Raw genomic sequence first — 8299 nt, 5'->3', positions numbered from 1 at the left:
CCCGTGTGGAAAAACAATTTTTACAATGAAAGGACCTGTCCATCTTGATCGTAACTTTCCAGGAAACAGATGTAAGCGAGAGTCATAACAAAGAACTTTTTGTGCAGGTTCAAAAGATTTTCTTAGAATTGATTTATCATGCCTAATTTTCATTCGTTCTTTACAAAGTCTAGCATTGTCATATGCATCCCGACGAATTTCATTCAACTCATTTAGTTGTAATTTTCTAGCTAAACCAGCATCTGACAATTCAAAGTTTAATTTTCTAATGGCCCAATACGATTTATGCTCTATTTCAACAGGTAGATGACATGCTTTTCCATAGACTAGTCGATACGGGGACATACCAAGAATAGTTTTATAAGCAGTACGATAAGCCCACAATGCGTCAGAAAGTTTTAAAGACCAGTCTTTGCGTGATGGATTCACCGTTTTCTTTAAAATTCATTTAATCTCCCGATTGGCTAACTCTACTTGGCCACTAGTCTGCGGGTGATAAGGAGTTGCAATTCTATGAGTGATACCGTACTTTCGTAATAGGATCTCAAAAGGTTTGTTACAGAAATATTTTCCCCCATCACTAATTATAACCTTGGGCATCCCAAATCTAGAAAATATGTTTTCTTTCAGAAATTTCAAAACAGGTTTGTGATCATTAGTTCTACAGGTAACAGCTTCTACCCATTTTGACACATACTCAACACCAACTAAAATATACTCATGGCCAAAAGATCGTGGAAACGGACCCATGAAATCAATACCCCACATGTCAAAAATTTCAATAGCAGTAGTGGGCTGAAGAGGCATCATTTGCCTACGAGTTAGACTTCCAACACGTTGATATGGGTCACATGTCCTACAGAACTCGTGGGCATCTTTAAATAGTGTAGGCCAATAAAAACTACATTGCAACACCTTAGCTGCCGTTTTCTTAGATGCAAAGTGTCCTCCGCAAGCACTGGCATGACAAAAAGAGAGTACACTTTGTATCTCATGATCCGGAATGCATCTTCTAAAGATTTGATCATTGCAATACTTGAACAAATTGGGGGCATCATAATAATAACTTCTTACTTCACGTAAGAAATTATTCTTATCATTCGATCCCCAATGCTCCGGCATCCGGTTCGTGACAAGAAAGTTTACAATATCAGCATACCATGGCATAGTAGAAAGTGCAAACAATTGCTCTTCAGGGAACGAGTCCTTGATGGGCAACTGTGGCACCGAATCATTAAAAACTAGCCGTGATAAATGGTCAGCAACTACATTTTCTACTCCCTTTTTATCTTTGATAGTGATGTCAAATTCTTGGAGTAGAAGTATCCATCGTATTAAGCGTGATTTGGCATCTTTCTTATCCAATAAATATTTTAGCGCTGCATGATCTGTAAAGATAACAATAGGAGCACCAAGGATATAAGAGCGAAATTTGTCTAATGCAAATACTACTGCAAGCAATTCCTTCTCGGTGGTGGTGTAATTCATTTGAGCATCATTTAAGGTTTTGCTTGCATAGTAGATGACATATGGCTTATTATCCTTGCGTTGTCCTAGGACAGCTCCTATCGCATAGTCACTAGCATCGCACATGATCTCAAAAGGTAATGACCAATCAGGTGGTCGCACGATGGGTGCAGTGCTAAGCATAGCCTTCAATTTTTCGAATGCCTCTTGACAGGTTTCAGTCCAATTGAATGGTGTATCAAGAGATAGGAGGTTACATAATGGTCGAGCTATGACACTAAAGTCCTTGATGAACCTCCTATAAAATCCTGCGTGACCCAAAAATGATCTAACATCTCTAACTATCTTGGGTGCAGGTAGCTTGGCGATTAAATCAATTTTAGCTCTATCAACTTCCATGCCCTTCGATGAAACAATATGTCCTAGGACAATTTCCTTTGGCACCATGAAGTGGCATTTCTCCCAATTTAGTATTAGATTCTTTTCCATGCATCGAGCTAAGACTGCTTGTAAATGTAATAAACAATCATCAAAAGAATCGCCAAAAATAGAGAAATCATCCATAAACACCTCTAAAAATTTCTCGTTCATTTCTTCAAAAATGCTGAGCATACACCTTTGGAATGTTGCAGGTGCATTACACAACCCGAATGGCATCCGTCGGAAAGCGAATATGCCAAAAGGACAAGTGAAGGTAGTCTTCTCTTGATCCTCAGGTAAAATTTCGATTTGGTAGTACCCGGAATAGCCATCGAGAAAACAATAGAATTTGTGTCCTGCAACTCTTTCCAAAACTTGGTCTAGGAAGGGTAGGGAAAAGTGATCCTTCCTAGTGACCAAATTCAATTTTCGGTAGTCAACACACATGCGCCAACTCGTCGGAACATGAGTTGGGACTAGTTCACCCTGCTCATTTTTGACTACCGTCAGACCTGCTTTCTTGGGCACGACTTGAGTAGGACTCACCCACTTGCTATCAAAAATTGGGTAAATAATACCCACGTCAAGCAACTTGAGGACTTCTGCTTTAACCACATCTCTCATCGTAGGGTTCAACCTGCATTGCATTTGCCTTGTGGTTTTGGCATTGTCCTCCAAATATATCCGGTGCGTGCAAATTAAAGGGCTAATCCCCTTCAAGTCGGCAATAGACCACCCTAAAGCTCCTTTATGATTCTTTAGAACACAAAGTAATTTTCTTTCTTGGGCATGATCCAGATCAGATGAGATGATTATAAGAAATGTGTCCTCGGGTCCAAGAAAGGCATACTTGAGTTCCTTCGGTAAAGGTTTCAACTCGAGCTTAGGTGTTTGTTCATGGGATGGTACTATCTTTGCTTTTCGAGGTGGCAACTGTTCAAATTCCTCTATTCTTGGTCTCCACCCATTGACCATCATAACATCCGAATTATCTAAACCATGTGGGACCACATCATTAGCAGTACCTTCAGAACACCAATCTATTAAACCATTGTCGGCCGATTCAGTAAATGTTTCTTTTAATAAATATTCTTCCGCAATGGTTTCAACCCATTCAACTTCTTTACTTTCTTCATGATCACTGGGTTGTTTACCTATACTAAAGACGTTCAGTTCCAAGGTCATATTGCCAAAAGAAAGCTTCATGACACCATTCCTACAATTGATCAATGCATTAGAAGTTGCAAGGAATGGACGTCCTAAGATGACCGGAATCTGAGATGGTGAATTGGAAGCCGGATGTGTGTCCAGTACGATAAAGTCAACAGAAAAATAGAACTTGTCTACTTGGACCAACACATCTTCGATAATCCCTCTAGGAACCTTCACTGACCTGTCAGCTAATTGTAAGGTCACAGTTGTTGGCTTCAACTCACCTAAACCGAGTTGCTCATATACCGTATATGGCAACAAGTTCACACTCGCTCCTAAATCTAGCAATGCTCGCTCAATCCTAAAATTGCCAATGATGCACGAGATAGTTGGGCAACCTGGATCCTTATATTTAGGAAGAATGTTATGCTGTAAAATTGCACTCACATTTTCAGCCAGAAATGCCTTCTTCTTGACATTTAAACGACGCTTGACAGTGCACAAATCTTTTAAAAATTTTGCATAGGAAGGCACTTGTTTGATTGCATCAAGAAGAGGTACATTGATTTTTACTTGCTTAAAAAGCTCAAGAATTTCAGAGTTTGGTTCAAGCTTTTGCAAGGGCTTTAATCTTTGTGGAAATGGTGCAGAAAAAGGACATTCAATTTTTTCAGTAGATGTTGGTGCTTCAGTTTCTTCATTACCCTTTTCTTTTGTCTTGAGAGGGTCAGAATCAGGTATGCCTTGTGTTTGTTCTGGGACTGGTCGGTCAATAACCTTTCCACTTCGCAAAGTTATTATACTCTTTGCTTGCTCTTTATGCGAAGTTGAAGATGATGCATTATTACCGCCATAGACTTGAGGATTAGGTTGTGGTTGAGCTGGTAGCTTACCTTTCTCTTGAGCACTTAAAACAGTGGTCAGCGTTGTCAGTTGATTTCTTAATTCATCATTGATTTTAGCTTGACCTTGCATGAAAGATTGCAAAGTTTCTTCGAGATTGGATTTTTGAGGGGGTGCGTGTGCATAATGTGGTTGCGGAGGTGGAGGAGTTGGGTTATATACTTGTTGAGTTTGGTCATTCCTCCACCTGAAATTTGGATGGTTCTTCCATCCAGGGTTGTAAGTACCCGAAAAGGGATTATTGAAAGATTTTTGATAGGTATTCATAACATTAGCCTGATCGTGCAAGACTTCCTTGAATGCGGGTATTGTGGGGCAATCAGTGATGAGATGGCCAGGCATCTCGCAAATCCTACAACACTCGCTGTTATGTTCTACGGTCTTGACGGGTTCAATCCTTCTAAGTTCAATTTCCTCTACCTTCCTAGTAAGGGCTGCCATTTTAGCCTGAATATCATCCTGAGTATTGATAAGTGCTGAATAATTTATAATTTAGTTATCTTTTCATAGCACTTATCAATGTTCTTAAACTAATAAATACATACTCTACCATAAAATTGAATAAACATTGAAACAAATTTAAAATATGGTAAGAGGTAAATAATTCTTTTCTTAAAACAGGCTTTGAACTTGTCTCTCTCCTGGTTGTAATCTTTCATGACAACATATAAGGAGGAGATTGTGTTGACCCGGTTTAGTAACCTGATGGAGTTGTAATCAAGCTAAGGCTATGATTAAATAGGTTTTGGTCCTGATTCGATCGAAAGTTATAATTAATTATGTATGGGGCAAAGGTTTGATGAACCCTTTTTATTAGGTCACGGTCCTGTTTTTAGTCTTGTCTAGTCGAGTTCGATCTGAAGCAGCTTAGCAAGAATTAAATTTAAATGACAATGGGATCAAGGACAAGTCAACCATCATGACCCACCTCAAACCCAAAGTCAATTCCCAACCAATTCCTTACCTGCCTTCATATAAAATTTATAATTTTAAAACAAAAATAATAATAATAATAATAATTGAATATCCATGATTCACTGTTCATATGAACAGTGTCCCGTGAAAACACTGTTCATATGAACAGTGTTAAAAAAAAATATATAACAAAACTAATCCTACTGTTCATCTTCTTCCTCCCCGTAAGCATCCCGACCGTCCACGGCTCCTCCCGTCGAGCCCGCCAGCCAGATCCACAACCCGATCCTCCCTCAGCCGCGTGCCAAACCCAAGAGGGAAATCAGCCGGGCGTCTTCCGCATCCAACTATGGCATTGTCTTCATCCCGGATGTTCCGCCAGCGACCACGCCTCCACTGCAATCAACGAGCCGCTCCAACCGCCAGCGACCACTCCTCCGATCAACTCGTTCCAGCCTGAGAGATCTTCCACAAAATCTTCCACGCGGTGCAGCCTCTCTTCCCAGTTCCTCCGCCTCTTCATCCGCAGCTGAGATCCCGCTCTTCCGCATCAGTCCTTTCCAGCGGCAGCCAACATCTCCGGATTCATCTCCTTCCCAGCAGCCGGTAATGCAGCTCCTCCCGGATCGGCATCCGTCTCTAGCTCCGTTCCCGTCTTCTCCGAGATCCCAGACTCCCATGATTCAGCCACCCAGCCAGCTTTTTCCGGATTAGCGCCTCCATCCCACGGTCAGCTCCAGCCGATCCCATGGATTCCGTCCCAACGATCACGCACGCGTTCTTCCTCCTCTCCACGCGAAATCATGGATCCACCGTTTTCTTGGTGGGGATCTATAAAAGGAGGAGGGTGGCGTTCGATGGGAGGAGAGCTCGGTGGAGAAGAAAGAAACAGGGGAGACCCCTGTTTCGGTGAAGAAAAGAAGACACCAGCCGAAAGAAAAGAGAGAAAAAGAAATAAAAAAAGAGAGAAAAAGGGGAGGAAAGAGAATAGTTTTGATATTTTGAGAATAATGGGAGTTGATCAATTTCATTTGAAGATGGGAGGTCGTCCGGAAGCCATGCTTGGCTAAACATCCAATCTAGGGCTGGATGAAGCCCTAGCAATGTATCAGGGCAATTGTAGTTCTTACTTTTTTATTATTTTGGAGCTTGTTTAAATTCTTATTTTCAATGAAATATTTCTTTATGATATTTAAATTTCGAGCATGCTAGTTACTAATCATGTTTGCTAAAGTAGTCTAAGATGATCCATACCTAGGAAGATGAAGTGTGCTGCATCCTAGATTAGCATACTTAGGTAGACACTTCATGCTACACCGAAGATGGATCTTCCTAACACTCTTTATGCTTTTATTTTAAAAGCTTGTAGCCAAAATTGCATGCCTCTCCAAAAGACAAAAATTAAGAACACAATCCTTGATGCAATGCTATGTGGTGGATTCCAAACCCTAGATCTATTTACTCTGATAAATTCCAATCCGTACTCATAGTTTAATTTAGTTAAATCAAGTTAGCAAATCCTTCTTTTTGATTTATTTTTTTAAAAAAAAATAACTTATTCTTCAATCCCTGTGGACCGACACCCGTAATCACTATCCTACAGGGTACGTGCTATTGTGTGGTTTATTTTTGAAATTGAAAAGAACCGATCAATTTTTGGCGTCGTTGCCGGAGATTGCTAGCATAGTTATTTTTCTTATTAAAAAAATTAAAAAAAAATTCTTTAAAAAAATTTCTATTATTGTTACTTTTCTTATCTTCTTTTTCTCCCTTACTAATTTTTATTTATATTATTTGATCAGGAATCGAGGAAAAGAATCTGGGATGATCAAAAGGAGAACTGCCGGAAAAGAAATGCTGTAGAGGTTTGCAAAAAAAAAAAAAAAATAAATTGCTGGGGAAATTTCCTTTGGTAACCTCTAAAATTTTCTTATTTAAATTAATTATTGGTTTGAAATTTTGTGGTGATTGTTTGATTTTAATTATAGCAAAATTGTGAATGCATGCCTGATACACATACACAAATCAATTTGCACATAGTAAGGGCAATCACCCCAACAAGATAAGAGCCGGATTTCATCACCGGACTCTTGCCCAACTTAGGTGAACTCAATCTCACATAGTGTCATCTTTAATTAAAATCAATTAGACGTTGGCCCCTAGGGACATTCGAGCTCAATAGGACGAAGATCACCGAAAGTTGCACCAATTTCGCTCTGTGGCTTAGTTGATGTCTAGGCAAGCTTTGTCCCTATACGGGAGACAGTTCATCTGTTCGAGGCAAGTGGGTTTTAAGTGGGACCTTTGTGAACGCATCGTGACCCCTCCACTTACCTGGAAGCTTACCTGGTCAACTCGGTTCATTAGACTGGATTGGAGGCTTAGGTGCCCTCTTCAAACCAGTTAGGAGCTGTCTAGTGATTTTAGGACAAAGACTAGGATTGATATGCTTTTCTCTTTTATTGCATGCTTGATTAATCGAGTACTTGTGTATGCACGGTAGTCATTCTAGAGTACAAAACCTATTACCTTTTGACCCTGAAATAGAACGAACCCTTAGGAACATTCGAGCTAAGATCAGAACATTAGAATCATCCCCACCTCTTAAGATGGCTGAAGAACAACCCAAACTCCTGAGGGAGTACTTTACTCCCACTATTTACACTTCCCCATCTTGCATTCGATTACCTGAGGTAGCAGCTGTACAATATGAAATAAAGTCTAGTGTGATCCAAATGCTCCCATCTTTTTATGGGCTCACCAATGAAGACCCATACAAACATTTAGATGAATTTCTTGAGATTTGCATCACTGTCAAGATTCAAAATTTCACTGATGATGCTTTAAAACTTAGATTATTCCCCTTCTCCCTTAAAGATAGAGCTAAGCAATGGCTGAATTCTTTAGAGGCAACTCAATTCGTTCTTGGGGTCAAATGCAACAAGAATTCTTAAAAAAATACTTTCCCATAGGAAGAACGAACCAGTTTAGACGTGCTATCACAAGCTTCTCCCAAACTGAGGGAGAAGAATTTCATGAAACTTGGGAGAGATTTCGGGACCTAATCTGTAAATGCCCACATCATCAAATACCTAAGTGGCAGCTAGTGCAATGCTTCTATGACGGATTGACTGAACGAAACCGTCAGATGATTGATGCCGCATGTGGGGGGACATTCATGCTTCAAAAGGAGCATGAAGCATGGAAATTATTTGAAAATCTAAATGAAAACTTCCTCCACCATGCTTCATGTTCTCGTCAAGCATCCTCGAATTTTCAAAAAAAAGGGGCCATTTGTGAAATAAGTCATTCTACGGACCTGTCTAGCAAGGTAGATGATGAGAGCACAAAAGTGCGACCTACATGTCACCAAAATTAGTGTTTTTGCTAACCGATAATAATAAATTCACTTAAATAATATTATATTTGGGTTTGACACAGG

The 8299-nt window shown here is 39.9% G+C and overlaps 1 non-coding gene across 1 annotated transcript; it reads right to left on the bottom strand.

The window, feature by feature from the left end:
* Nucleotides 1-7841: 7841 nt before the first annotated feature.
* Nucleotides 7842-7947, bottom strand: LOC120108625. Its single transcript, XR_005509901.1, has one exon. It is a non-coding gene; the product is annotated as a small nucleolar RNA R71 (small nucleolar RNA).
* Between the last annotated feature and the right edge of the window lie 352 nt (nt 7948-8299).

The sequence above is a fragment of the Phoenix dactylifera genome, unplaced genomic scaffold, assembly GCF_009389715.1.
Source record: "Phoenix dactylifera cultivar Barhee BC4 unplaced genomic scaffold, palm_55x_up_171113_PBpolish2nd_filt_p 001442F, whole genome shotgun sequence".
Lineage (NCBI taxonomy): Eukaryota > Viridiplantae > Streptophyta > Magnoliopsida > Arecales > Arecaceae > Phoenix > Phoenix dactylifera.
The sequence above is the reverse complement of the archived record's forward strand: the minus strand, read 5'-3'. Positions and strand labels throughout refer to the sequence as shown.